Below are 15,466 nucleotides of genomic sequence, written 5' to 3' on the forward strand. Positions count from 1 at the left end.
TATACAGAATTTGACATTTACTTATTATAGTGTATTTTAACTTTATTTGCAATATATAGTATTTTATTTAAAACGAATACATAGTAGATAAATGGAAAAAAAAACATTTGCAGTGTGTTTCGTCCACCTCTGTCTGCTGAGTGTGGAAAGACTCAGGAGCTTTGTATTTGCTCCCTCTAGTGAATCCTTTTGGAAATGACAAACTGGCCACTTGATCATGAATTGGAATTGTTTGTACATCAGCAATACATACACATATGCACATACATATACATACATGCACGCACACACACACATATATATATATATATATGTGTGTGTGTGTGTGTGTGTGTGTAAAGAAAACTTTCAAAAACCCTTCAGCCAGAGAAAATCTTTATTCCCAATTGATCAGCTTGGCTATTTCCCAACACCCAGCACTTCTTACCCTTTGGCCATAACCCAGCACTCAGCACTTACGCTTTGATTTCATCATCATACTGGACTTAGGTAATTGGGAAATGTCAAACTGTTGAGGAAGTAATTTTTACTGCCAATGTATCCTATAGACATAAAATTTAGTAAATGGGAACGCTCTAATTAATCTTCAGTTTTTTATTTTGATTTTATAGTATAGTGAATGCAATATGATAGTATTGAGAGAAGTGATAAGCCCAACCTGAGGAAGCATTAATGTTGTACTACCTATTACCTGTACTATATATATATAAAATAATAAAATGACGACTTTGTTATTAATTGCCCCAGTCAAACACATATGTATACCCACTGCAAGGCACATATTTCCCACAGATGGTACTTCAGTGAACAGTTAAGATTTAAAAGCACTGGGCAGTTCTCTTTTGCTTCTGTGAATTAATAATCAAAGAAAAAAGAGGAAGAAGGAGTGAGGCCTTCAAAAATCAATGGACCCATCAACAAGGCTTGGTGTGGTGTGTGCCTTCCTTCACCTGAGTGACTGAGTGTGTGCATGGACTTTGGAGCGTGTGTGTGTGTGTGTGCACATGCACATGCATGCCAATGCTCATACAAGCACTAGCACGTCCATGGCGGCAAAGCTCTTGCACAAAGCCAAGAAATCATTCTAGCAGTTGTACATCTAAATCAGTGGCAACTAGAGAGCAGAGTTAACTTGTGTAGAGACAGAGCACTCTTTTGGGTTTGCTCCTCCTAAACACCAGTTGTCTCCTCTCATCAGTGTGGTCATGTCTGCATTATTGATACAGCAGGGGCCTGAGGGGCCCAGGCTCAGATGGTGCACAGGCTCACAATGTTCTCCAGTGTGTCTGGAGAGAGTCTAGTTCTTGTGAGAGCTCAGAGGTAAGCTAGGACAAAACCAAAATGAGGCCTTAAGCTCAAAACCTGAGCCAACTTATTCCGGTTTAACTGAAAATAAACGGTAGCAAGACCTCTCTTGGGAGAGCTGATGGTCAGGGATTGTGCTAGAGTCTTATATGGCAACACAGGGGAATGATGAAGACAGAAAGGGAGAGTATGGACGCAACAGTCACATTTTCATCACATATGGATGGATCTCACATTTTCAGCACCTTTTAACTCCATTTTATTAGAAGTTTATAGTATAAAGTAAATGTGTATACGTAGAACTTACGTAGTTTGAGCACTACATTTCTTTCATTGACGATACAATCGAGTAGACATTTATTATAAATTTGATTAAGTGAGCATGATGTCATCAGTGAGCAAATACATAAACATATTCTGATCAGCAAAAAAATCTTTTCATTAATTAATTTGTTTGTTAATTGTTGAAATTATTTTTAAAGCCCAAAACTGAAAGATTACCATCTGGATTTCCAGAATATTTTGATGGTCACCTTGAATATGACGTTTTTATTATTTTATTTTTTTTATTTTTTTTAATTAATGAATTGATTAATTGATAATCAACTGATTAGTCATTACTAAAGATCCTTATTTGTTGCCCTCAAACATAACATTCAGTATAAATATATGCACTATATGCATATAGTGTAAGAATCAGTATAAATATAAACTCAGTGTAATCACTATTGTGACACATTGACAGTAGAGTAGTATAAGAAGAGGTTCATATAACTGAGAGACACACAAAGACAAATGTTTTACAGTGTTTAAATTTGATTTGGTTAAATACTCTGGGCGCATGGCTTTTGTTCCGGTGTGAAGCTGTGTCCGCTTTTTTCTGACTGTGATAGAGTTTAATATGATAGACTGTAATTGGTACAGCAAGCTGGCTGGGTCAGACTTAATTTGGCATCTGCTTTTTCATCCAGCCTGAAATAAATTGTCTAAAATTAAATAAAGTGTCACATTTCATTAAACATCATGCCTGAGTGGGAGAAAATAAAAACAGGGACATTAAATAAATATGGATTCAATTACAAACAATTTGCTGTAGTTGAGAAATACTGATTCAACAGCAATGACAACTCCTAAAAAAACACAAGGCAAATATAAGCACAAAAAGATTTGTGGATATTAACTATTTAGACAGATTTACTTCATACAATAAATGTGCAGTTAAACAAACATTTTAAACCTTTTTTCAAATATAAGACTATATGAAACATGATTTAAAGTGATAAAATGCATCTGTTTAGTCTTTCTTTTTTCCACCACCGTTAATTAGCATTAATTAGCACTGAAGCATAAAGACCTAATGAAAGCTGGAGTCAAAATAGAAAACATTTCATGATGACCAGAACATGCATGTTCATGCAGGCTGAGTTCAGGTTATAAATTTTAAGTTATGGGGCAATATTTATTCACATCTGTCATAAAGGAATTGGGAATGTGGTTTACCTTGATGTGTTTTGATTTATTCTGCAGGCCCTGAGGTTATACCCGTGAATTAGAGAGCATCAATAAGGAAAGACCATCTCCCGTATCCCAAAAGTGATAATTACCAACATCACTATTGATCTGACTATTGATGCATTGCTAATTGTTTCTTGCATTTATTTATTTAATTCCATATCTGGCCATGTGAATGTGTTGACCTTGTCCATAAGGGTTGTTAAGGGCTGTTCAGAAGAGGAAAAAAAAAACACACATTAAGATTCTACTTAAAACCTCAAAACAGCAAGGACCTTTTCCATCTAAAGGAGAGAACTTGGTTGATCTGTTAGTGAGATCGAAAAGCACAACCAGAACGTCAGTTTCATCTGAGACAACACTGGCCGATACTTTCGTTTCTTCTCCACTACAGCCTTGAAGAGTGATGCTCTTGAAAATCTCAGAGGACATTACTGGAGGTTCAAGATGGCATCATATTGATCAATTACAACACGATATTATCTAAGATATATAATAATAATGAAGATTCATCATTAAGAGTTTATTGGATTTAGCACATCAAAAATGTATTCACATCTCTTAAATGAGTTTCTCTACACATCAGTCCTAACAGAAACTCAAGGTCTAACTTCACGAGAATGTAATTATATTTGGGATAAATAATGAAAGAGGAGATTTAGAAATAGATTTATGATTTAATATGTACTTAAACCAAGTTTGTTTTTTTTACATTTGTGGCCAGAATCCAGTCTGTACAAATGCAGTCAGTCTATATGTTTATATGAAATATCTTTTTTCGTTTTGATAGTATTCACACTGAAATTGTACACAGTATAATGAAGAATTCATTTGTTATTCAGAATAATCAATGTTTTGCATACTTGCAGGGATTGACAAGTTGCAGAACCAACAGACACTACATCAAACCAAAGAACCTTGAAGTGGAATTAGTTCTTTCATAAAGTAACTTATTCTGTGACCAGCGCTCTTTGTGAAGAATTAAATAACACTAACATAATATTCCTTAAGATGTACAATGAATGCTTTTCTGCATATGAATCTCATAACAAATGTACATCAGTGTGGATAAATACAGTGGATAAAAATATCAGTTTAACAAACAGCAGACATCTAACACAGTTCAATTGATCGGAGGGCATGAACAGGTGAAGGCGTCTGAAGGACTTTGAGAACCAGGTTTTTGTCAGAGACTTATTCATTATGTCAAGACACAAGACAATTGAAATGGACTTCTGGAGAATATTGTTTTTTAAGGGCTGAAACCTTTAAAATATAGGGGGACATTTATTTTTCCTTTGGTTATGAAGCTAAACGTGGATAGCAGAATATTAGAGTAATCACAATCCACTTACTGTGTGTCAGATCACAGGTGCTGAGGGACATCTCGGCCAAATGCAACATGTGTGCACGGTGTGCGCTTACAAGTGCCCATGTGTATGGGAAACGGTGGTCCGTGGAGACAGCTGGCCTTTACCAGGACATCTGGTACCTGTCACAACACGTGCGCCTGTGTGTGTGTGAACACTTCATTGGTGTACCCTGCCCATCTCTGCCCACTCACCAAGTACCTGTTTAGACCTTTAGTCAGAGCTATAACAGGACATCAGCAAGGGCCATGAAGGTGTCTAATGCAAGGAGTGTGTCAGGCTTGTGTCCTGGCATGGCGGCAGGAAGTCCTTGAAGAGCGGTACAGTCTCTCCATGAGTCACACATTGAGGGTTTCTGGATTTCATCCAAGAGGGAGGTGATGATGTGAGTAGAGAAGACATCGCTGGCCTGAGGATGAATGCCTGACTGGTTACCACCGTACTTCACCACTCATAACCCATGACTGAGTCTCACGTAATACACTATTGTTTTGATACAACAGTAGGTAAGGCACTGTGGCTTTTGCTGGGATATGTGCACATACACACATGTCCATATTTACAATGGATGTCAGGGGTTGATGATTTGAAGATAATTACAGTGTATTTATTTTCTCCTGCTCTTGCCTCTGTCTCTCCCTCCAACTCCCGCCCCTCTAGATTGTGAAGCCAACCCTCTAGCAGTGTAGTGCTGAAGGTGTGTTTGTGCTGTTATGCCCTCTGGCTTGGCTGCCAGCTTACTCCCACTGATCTGAGCCAGAAGGCAGACTGCCGAGGAATACCGATCACCTTGCCCAGACCGAATCCTTTGAGCTCTCTCTGGCATCTTTCCCCCTTCTGCCAGTTTCCTCCTCTGCTCCTCTCTTCCCCCTTCTGAAGTTGACAACAAAGACATCCTCAGGGTCCTCCTTGATGTGAGACCCACTCTTGATCTTTTTTCCCTATGTTTTTGTACCTTATAGTTGCACTACTTTCATATTCCGCTAGCACAATATTTACACACCAGAAGACAAAGAAACAGGGGTCTTTTCATGTAGGAACCCCTGCCAACATGTTAATCACCTGAAGACCTGCAGTGGTCATGTTGGCCCGGCAGAGGCAGGACATTAGTGAGACACCTCTGCACCTTAATGCCTCATATTGTACTTTAGCCTTGAGACATGTTGCTGTTTATGTTATCTATCTATCTATCTATCTATCTATCTATCTATCTATCTATCTATCTATCTATCTATCTATCTATCTGCTTTGGACTTCATAGGTCTGTCAGTACAAGAATCAGTGCACACTCATTGGAGCTATGATATCCAATAAGACTTACTCCTCCGCATACATCCTCCTGCCTCTTCTCTCCTTACCCCACCCCACCTCTCAAACCCCCATCACCCCACCACCAACCCCCTGCTTCCATGAAGAGAAATCTCTGAAGAGCTAATTAGTGGTGGAATGGAGTCCAGGAACAGCCAACGGAGCTGAAGAAGGGGAGATTGGCGCTGGTGCTAGCTTTATCGGTCAGGGCCTGACAGAGGGGTGACAGTGAGTGGAGGCAAACCACCAGCTCACAACTGACAGAGACAATAAAGTGAGCCTCTGAGCCGGAGAGAAAGAGAGTGACAGACAGACAGGCAAGGCAAAAAAAGAAAGAAAGAAAAAAAAGAGCTGACTTCTAGGGGCTGTCCCATGGCCTAGGTAAACTGCACAGTCCCAGTGACTGAAACAAGTTTCTGCTGTTCCTGCTAATGTGTTGTATTGTGTGTTTACTGATCATCATCCCATCTGATGGTGTTTCACTAAAGATAGAGAGTGTAGCTAATCCTAATCCTAGAGTTCATATGTCTTGACTCAATTCAATTTCAGAACATCCTTTTCACATTAACTGGACTATTAACATGCTACATTGTTTGTGCAAAATAAACACTATTACTAGTGTTTGACTAAACCAGAAACTATATATAGTTGTCAGTGGAATTATGGCCTTCGTTATCTAGGTTTCTCAGGGTCAGAAGTGTCTGTATTATGGCTAGATGGTGAAGCTGGGGAGGATATGCGTTACTACTCCTCTATTCTGATTGGATCTGAATGAGAACCCAACAACATATTGTGGTGACTTGACATTAACAACCACACCTAAAAGCTTACCCTTCTATATTGTCCATTTTATTCTAAATGGGATCATAATTTCCAAAATAAACATCATGTTGTATTGCAGAAGAGAAGAATGAGACCATTAACTCATTAGGAAAATGTTTAAAACATGTGAGAAGTAGGGTAAATTTCTCATAGGTTTACATACAATCTGACTTTCTTTGCAGCCAGTGGAGTCGCACACTGTTAGTTATGGAATATTTTTGGAGCGTTTGCTTTATTACAGCGGAAAGGACAGTCAGATTTAGACAGGAAACTGAGAACAAACAGCGAAGGGCCCAAGATCAGAATCTGCTGTGACTCTGGAATTAGAGCGAGTCTTCAACAAACCCGTTCGATCCATGGCTATGGCTGCATTTCAAAGTGTCCTTGTGCAAGATACTAAACACCAAATTTCTCCCAATGGCTGTGCCATCAGTGTGTGAGAGTATGTGTGAATGGCTGAGCATACAAATATTGTGGAAGGGCTGTATCACACCTAATAAGCGCCTTGCATGGCAGCCTCTGTATATGAATGTGCGTGTGAATGGGTGAATGTGACAAGTGCTGTAAAGAGCCCTGAAGAGTCAGCAGACTAGAAATGTGCTATATGAGTGCAAGTCCATTTACCATTTAACCCAGGCCACTGCCAAGGACTTAGCCTTATTGCGGTGCGGGGTGCATACACTATCGGAGCATCATACAAAAGATACAGCTCTGGCTTCACTTTTCAGACCCAGAAGCTTGGTCCTCCCATTACACCAGGGGAAGCCAAGTAGAAGAATCAGATATTGTACAAGTCTAATAGTATGTCAAAAGCATAACTGATAAAATAAAATTTTAATTATTCTCAAGTATATTTTTCCACACTACTAAGATTTTAATAGCTACAGCCATCCATGTATGTTTGTGTATTACGTTGGAGAATTAATAAAGTGAATGCAAATGAGAAAAATATTTTAAAATTTATTTATATTATTTTCTGTAATGAACAATGGCAGAATTTATTTGGTTTGGCAGTTGGGAAGTTGTAAAATGCACAGTAACATATTCTACCACTGGTTTCCACGGGTTTTTAATTCATCCATGTTTTGGTTTCATTTTCTTGAACATACTTACAGTGTATGAATGATGATTGGTCCTAGCAGGTTTCATTCTGAAGATCCGATTTAAATCATTTTTCATTTATTTAAGTTGGATTAATAGCAGAAATTATGGTGCACATTCGAACAACTCAGTTGGAAAACAGCTATAGAAAAAAATAGTAGTAGTAGAAGAAGAAAAAGAAGAAGAAGGAGGAGGAGAAGAAGAAGAAGAAGATGAAGATGAAGATGAGGATGAGGTAGCGGAAGTATTATATTTTATTTTGTTTGTTTATCGATTTATTAAACAAACAAACAAACAAACAAACGAGGAAAAAAAACAAAACAAAAAAAAACAAAAAACAGAAATACGCGTAGAAAGGCAGTGCCGGGGGAATTTCATTCACCGGAAATACCACCAGGATACCAGAAATTAAGGTTTATGGTTGGCAAATTCGACCTACTAGAAGAAGAATGAGAAGAAAGAATAAATGACTTAGCCAGCCGCAGATTAAGAACACATGCGTCTTCCAAGGTGAACTTTAGAGAGGCGTGGATGGAAATGCGACAACGCATTAAAGCACACAGGTGACCACACGGTTGTGCGTACGACATTGGCACGTTGTGAAATAAAAACAACCCTGACCGGCGTTAGCAATTAGCATTAGCGTAGCTTTTAATTTGCTAGCGGCATAACAACAGGTGTGTATGTGCTAATTAATGCTTGCGGTACTTTACTGCACTGTTACTGAAGAGATGAAACTGAGGTCCTGCAACCCGTCAGGAAACATGACTAAATATTTATAGATATACAAAATGAAAAGGTGGTCTAGAAGAACCATTGTTTTTGTTGAACATGCAAACAATGAACAAGGGATAACTCTTACATACAGGCCACTCTCTTGTTTTACTGTGTATCTGTCTACCACTAACTCTTAGGTGAGTCAGATGGAAAATGACTTAATTACTGATTCTTGAAAACAAACAAACAAACAAACAAACAAAAACCCAGTGGACATTACAAATGTGAACATTTTTGTTTCATGTTTGACAGAAGACCAAGAAGCTGTCCTGGGACGCTGGGAAGAATGGATGTCTCCTGTCCTTTGTCACATGTTCTGTCATCATACCATTGCCAAGGTATCTACATGTCCCCCATGGGTAACCTTCCACCAATGTGTGAGTACTAACATGTTCCATGTTGACTTGCAATATGCCTTTTGTCACAAAGGACATTTTGAAATGATAAAATTAATTGTAGGGCTGGGTATTGTTTGAATTTTATCGATTTTGGTTCTGCTTTTGAACTATGGTTCTTGTCAGTTCCCATATAAATAAGCTTTATAGTGCTTTTTATCCAGAAGTTAGTTTCAGTTATTGTTCTTTCTTTCTTTCTTTTTTTTTTACTGCAACTAGTCATAAGGTTGTGGAAAAAAAGGCAAAGCTGTGTTAGGCGTAGGTTTATATTAATGTGGGGATGAGATGGATACATTACCAGCTTTAAACTTAAAATATCCCTTAAAATATCCCTACCATTTATAGCTTTTTTCCTCTCTTCCCAAGGTTTAAATAGGATTGACTAGTTTTGGCTCTATCTTACGCAAAGTGCTGTGGTGTGTGAATACTTGCAAGCTCCCAGCCAAGGCCTGCTATGGTACATACACAAAGCATCTCATATATTTATCTTCTCTTAACTCTGTCAACTATCATCAAAGTCCAAAAGGTTAACAAGAACCTGCGGGCAAAATCTGAGTGAGGAACACACGCAAGGTTTTCCCTGGCAGGTATCGAGAATGGTTTAAGAGTGAGAAAGCATCTAACATAAGAACAAAAGATTCTAACAATGTTTGCTCCACTATACCTTTGCTAACATGGCCTGAGTATGGGGAAAGGTCAGAGTGGTGGCATTACACTTTTATGATGATCATTTATTTATTTTGTCAGGTAAATCCAATCAGAATGCCTGGGAGCTACCCAGATAGCAAACAGGGATAATTAGCATCACTGGGAGAGGTGGCGTCTCCTCGTACTCTGGCCTCCACTTGCTTTTATCCATAGAAGAGGTGAGGTGGTGGAGAAGCTAAATATTGATGGAGCTGTCTATAGACAGTGAAAGTCAAACCCTGTCCAGCCTTGTTAAGGTCTGTGTTTCTATGCTGGACTTTATTCTCACAAACACTAAGGATGACAGATGACACTATTTTTTTTCACTTGCCAGCAAAATTCATAGCCTGTAATTACACTCTCATCCTCAAATGTATTTACCAAACAAAATATGTTTGACCCTTGAATTTCTTCAAAACATGTAGTTTGGTTCCCTTGGTCCAGTTTAGGGCTGTCAATATATTAGATTTTCACGACACAATTATCATGGCCAAACAGACTCATGATAACAATATTAGTACACTATTGCTGGATTTTTTACACTATACTATCACGTTTACTATTCACACAATATCAATATTTCATTTTTAATACCACAGTTGTGATCAATCAGAGTTGTCAGCATAACATCACGTGAATTGATTTGCAGTGCAAAATGTTTAATAAATTAATGACAGTTTGGACTTAGACACATTCATCTTTAGTGCTGTAAGGGTTTGTGGAGGTAAATCTTAGTTCTTCATTCTGTTGACTGACAGGAAGTCATGTTGCGTGTCACGGTGCCTTGGTTTTGAGTTTTAGTGGAAACTCAAACTTGACCTTTTCTTATTAGAAATAATGATGGACAGCTGGAACGAGGAAAGAAACGAGGTGTGTTGTGCCACAGTAAGGGGTAATTTACGGATGTCAGACTTTGTGGCTGCACAAGTTGGCGTTTAATGTAGTTTAAGGTGTTTGCTTTCTAGATTGAGAACACTGTAGCTATATAAACAGAAAGCCCGGATGAGTCATCTACTAAAATGGCAAGCTATATCTGTAGCTCTGTAGGCATTTCTGCGTGAACTAATTAGTTTTCAAGCTCTGACTTTTTATCCTCATTTTAAATCAAGACTATTATGCTTTGTCTGCTGAGGTTTACACCAGGGATTGTTGCAGACATCCCCTGTGTGTTCAGACTCACAACCTCTTGAAAATCCCCCATATGGTTTCCCAAAAGAGTTCAGTCTCATATTAATTAAATCATGTTTTTACAGGATGTACTGATAAGAAGGGGAAAAAAGACCCTGGATGTAAAATTATCTGTCCAAATAAATCACCCCACGACACTTGTTACCATGCTGTGCACAAACTTGGAGGTTGACAGATAGCCCTTTTCCATGTACATGTCTGGACTTGGCCTGACTTGGTTTGACTTTACAGCAGGGCCACCTGCTTGAAGGTGTATCTACGTGATGATGCGCTTGTCTTGAAGTTTGAAAGCAGTAGGATGACGAGTGGTCAAAGGAGTGGCTGTTGGTAAGCACATTTCATTTCCCAGAGTTGAAGTAAGATAATCTTCACTTTGTTTCTCACCTCTGCTCCACTCCATGTACCTTAGCATGTGCCATTGAGGATTGGATTATAAACCATTGACTGAAGGAGTGATTGTCGATTGGTTTTTCCAGTGCCAGTTTTGACTGACTTGGTATCGTGATCACAAGTAAATTTTAAATCCTTAATTACAAACTAGCTTGTCATCTCTTTTTCATAAATGTGACTCCCTGCATCTCTGTTCTTCATATGCCTGCTCACCACATCAGTGTTTTTCATGAGAATTCACGCAACAGATTTGCGCTCTTTTAATCTGTGAAGCTGTCTGCACTGGACTTTGTGTTGCTTTGTGCTCAGCTGTGAATTTGTTTGTTTCACATAACTGCAACCTGAAGCTTGTGTGTTTTAGATAATTTTTTTTGACAATACATGCATAACCGTGAGTTCGACTGCTCTGTGTACGATGATGCAGAGAACGAAGCTCTGTTGTTTGAACTCACAACATGAGGTTTGAATGAGAGGGAGTTTGTAAGTATATGAAACTTGGATAACATGCGGTACAGTATAGCTTAAACGCTTCTGCCTCATGCCTGATGTGCTTGTCCAGTATGTCCTTTCTCATTGTGCCGCAGTATTCTCATGGATGCTAATCAAAAAGCCTTATTAGACCCTCAAGGTTATTTTTAAAGGCACCCAGAGTAGTTATATTGATTATAGATTGTCTCCTGAGTACTGGAGGTCAATTTGAATTGCTGAAGTCTGTTTACCTCTCTTTGGCTTATTACTTCTGTAACTGAGAAGACCAAAACAGAAACAGACAGCAGGTCTAAGTGGACAAACTGGGAAAATGTTTTGTCTTCCAAACCATGATTGATGGTTGTCCAATTTAGAACAACTGACAAGTGAATTTCAACCCTTCGCTCTGACGACTGGGGAATGCTATTGTCCTGTTTTTGTGCTTTAGTTTTGCTCAAGACATTCTGTGTATACCTTGGGGTGTGCTGAATAATTAATGGTGCCCTAATGACAACTGTAGTCCTAGATACAAGAACGACCTTAAAAACATTGATCTTTTTTTTTGATGATCGCTTTGAACAATAAATCTATTTATATTTGACCCTGGCAGGCTGGTGTAGAGCCAGAGTTTGAGTTGAAAAGCCAAACTGGTGACCCAATGAATGACAGTTGATCCTCTTTTCTTTAGCTTCTGTTATGTATAAATCATTTCTTGTATAAAATTGCTACGTGTAATGTGAAAGGGTTTGTTCTTAATGACTAACCAACTATGTAGTTTTGCAGTATGGAACTTTTTACCACTTTTCCACCAGTACACAGCCATTCTTTTGAGGGACTTTTTTTAGCTCCTGCTTCAGAGTTGGTATAAACTGTACGGTTACTGGTCCAAATGCTCTCGTTTTCTGCGCCTAGGTTGAATCACTTTAAAGTTAACTTTATTACACTTAGCCGGTTGCAATTATTTATGTGTTAATTTTTCTTTTGTGGCCAAAGCCGAAAAGAAAGGATGGCAACTCCTAATGATATATTCCATATGTCATCTCATATTGTTTGCATGCGGCTGAATTGAGTTGAATTGAATGGTATTGCGGCAAACATTGTGATATGAGCAATGTCATTTATTATTATTGTGCCTTTTCTAAGAACTACTACTCTTGAAATAATTGGTCTTTTTATTTAAATTGGTCTAAATAAATTTAATCTCTTTGTAAAATAAATAATGCCAAAGAAAAAGCACTCTCAGAATATTTTGCAAAAATGTAGTAGACTTTTGCCTTTGTGTTTCAGTTTATAGGGATGGTGATAATAATTTTTTCATGTTACCGAGTTCTTTGGCTCTTTCCTGTGCGGCTTCCAAAAACACCTATCCAGACAAAATTTATATTGGACGAATTTCCGCAACATATGAATGAAAAAAATACTTAAGCTGGCTTGAGCCACTATTTTACTATTATGTTTCCATATATTTAAAAATTTTAATTATCAAGAAATTAAAAGTAAGAGCAATATTAAAATTATACCGCTAATTGTCAAACATGAATGAATACAATAGCAAAACAAGTCAGAGCTGCCAGTAATTATTACAGCATATAGTTTAAATGAAAGGTTAGGAGGAAGCTACAGGGAAATGTCTGTTGCTCTAAGGCTCTTAGTGTAGGCGACAGCATTCAAACGTGATGACCTTGCAAAAGGGACCAGTGACGGGCATCCCTGTGATTGAAGGAACATTTCTGGAGGCAACCTGCAAGGCTTTTTGGTTTGCGAGGGCCTATCATCAAGGGAACCTGCGTGTCGACAAAAAGAGTGACTTTTTTTTTGTTAGTTTATACATGTAGCACGATATCAACAAGCTCGTTTCAACCACACAGCCATCTTTTTCTGGCCCAGCTTTCACAGGCGTGGGTAAAAAGATGGCTTGTGAAGGAAGTGTGTATTGATATGATAAAACGTACTTCATCCTGAAAGTGTACTGTGTATTGATTTTGGAAAGTTGTACCACATAAAAGTAACATAAGGTTAAAAAGAAATACGAAAGCTTGCAGATGAGGAGGTGCACCAAGTTGAAGCGCTTTTATTCATTCATTCTTGGATCAGTGATTATTCACAGGATTATACACAGTCGATGCTTCAAAAATGACTTCAAATTCATAAAATGCTAAATATATACAGGTTGGGAAAAGCATGTAGAGGACTGTCAAGGTTTTTAAAGGTTTACTTAGCAAAAGTAATAGATGAGAGATGTCAGTTTCACAGTTTATAAGCCCTTTGTGTCCCCTGTGGGCTGCCGTAGCCTCTGGCCATTCTTCCCTTACCTTAGGCATCACCTGTAAAAAAAACTGATGCTTCTAGTCATTCTGCATCCCTGCATCTGTCTGAAAATAATTGGTCAGGAACCTTCTCTCCGAAAAGAAGCCATGAAAGCGTAATACCTTCCAGCAAAAACATGCATATCTGACAGATCACATTTGAAACTAAAAATGTATAGACCTACACTATGTGCCCTACAAACCTCATACCTAGTTTGAACAAAGTTTCCTTTACTTTGTCAACACTACTCAGCTACTAATGTAGGGTCAGTATAGCTGAACACATGAAGGTTCTTGGAAGAACTTCTTAGTGGACATTTTAGGACTCCTTTCATTCCAAAGTAAAAGTGCCTCAGTTGAATGTTAGAGTGAAACACTGGTCTACCTATGTTACAGTGTTTAACAGGGGATGTTATGTAAACTAAACATAACCTCTAGTGTTGCATGTTATGTTCTTTGCAGTTTCTGTGAGGGTTTTGTTAAAGTAACTTGTGAAATAGTTGAGCTGCTGTAGCATTTTTTTGTCCTTTCCACGAGGTGACTTGACCTTTGATACCTCACAAATTTATTGCGCATGTGAAGTCAAAAACCCTCTGCAAAGGAATGAGTAACTTAAAGGACAAAGGAGGAAACGAAAAGAAATTTTTAGTTGAATTATTTGTTAAAAAGCGTGGGAAATGCTCAGATAATGATACTTTAAAACATTAAAAATATATTTGAGGTAAAGTGCTCTTTTGCTTTCTGTTTCTGCCTGTTACAATAACAGAGGGTTATGAGAGACACCGGGTTAAAACCATTACCCAAATACAGCAGCTGCTTTTCTCACATGGAAACTTCTCTTGTTTCACACCACTATTGTCCATCATTCCTGCGAACAACAACAATAGATATTGGATATTCAGTCACATCCTCATGTACGTGAGAGCGTATGCACAAAAGGAAGACTGGTTTCTCCCTCATTCAAATGAAAAAATATAAAATATACATATTTATTTACTTACAATCCAGCATTGGAGGGAACATGAAATGCATTCACTGGGTTGGGCCCGAGTCTTCACGGTGTAGCCAACCACTAATATCGTGGAATATCTACATTTGCCATTCTTTTTGGCCATGTCTAATCTGGCAGAAGAAAGGCTCCTGTGCTCAAGCACTGGAGGGAAAACAATACCATTGGGCTTTGCTCTACCTGTAAGCTCACAGATGAGACAGAAACAGAGAAAAATTAAGGGGGGAAAATCATTATTCTCTGAATGAGATGTCTTGGGTTTGATCAGAGTGCGAATCAAAGCCTATCTCTTAGACTACTTAAACATTCACTTTTAAAATTCCAACCTGATTGTACTTTTATGGAAATTTCTTGCCATCAGTGGCTGCATTCTCTCCTGTCTCCAGGTCCTCTTGTATCCCTGTAGATATCTGACTCTGCCCTTCATTAGAATTCTCTTGGTAAGAAAGTAGGAGAAATGAGCAGAAGATGTAAATTCAGTCAAAAAGAAAAGGTTTAGATCTTTTCCTTTTTTGTCCAGGGAATAGACAAAAAAAGAAAAATCATGGATATACCACCTCACTGAGTCAAACCTGACACCAGGGCAGAAGACTTAAGAATTTCATTAAGAATATGTTACAGTACCTCACATTCACTGTCAATATCACCATAGTTAGACTGTATTTATAATCTATTTTTTTTTTTAATTTAATGATGCTTTGCTAAATTATAGAGGAATATATAGTGATGATTACAAGACAATTATAAGAACAGTGCAGGAAGGAATGGCTAATATGATAACTTAGGAGTCTTAGTAAATAAGAAAATAATATGTTCAAGGTTTTTTTT

The 15,466-nt window shown here is 38.1% G+C and overlaps 1 long non-coding RNA gene across 5 annotated transcripts in view; it reads left to right on the forward strand.

Moving 5' to 3' along the window:
- Positions 1 to 7,752: 7,752 nt before the first annotated feature.
- The window catches only part of LOC124073370, a 152,639-nt gene continuing 144,925 nt past the window's right edge, over positions 7,753 to 15,466 (forward strand). For 2 of the 5 annotated variants that reach the window (XR_006845668.1, XR_006845670.1), the window contains exons 1-2: positions 7,753 to 7,981; positions 8,448 to 8,572. This is a non-coding gene — a long non-coding RNA (uncharacterized LOC124073370). The remainder of the gene's footprint in view (positions 7,982 to 8,447; positions 8,573 to 15,466) is intronic. The other 3 variants (XR_006845674.1, XR_006845669.1, XR_006845673.1) reach the window with 2 other exon arrangements.

Source organism: Scatophagus argus, chromosome 2 (genome assembly GCF_020382885.2).
Source record: "Scatophagus argus isolate fScaArg1 chromosome 2, fScaArg1.pri, whole genome shotgun sequence".
Classification (NCBI taxonomy): domain Eukaryota; kingdom Metazoa; phylum Chordata; class Actinopteri; family Scatophagidae; genus Scatophagus; species Scatophagus argus.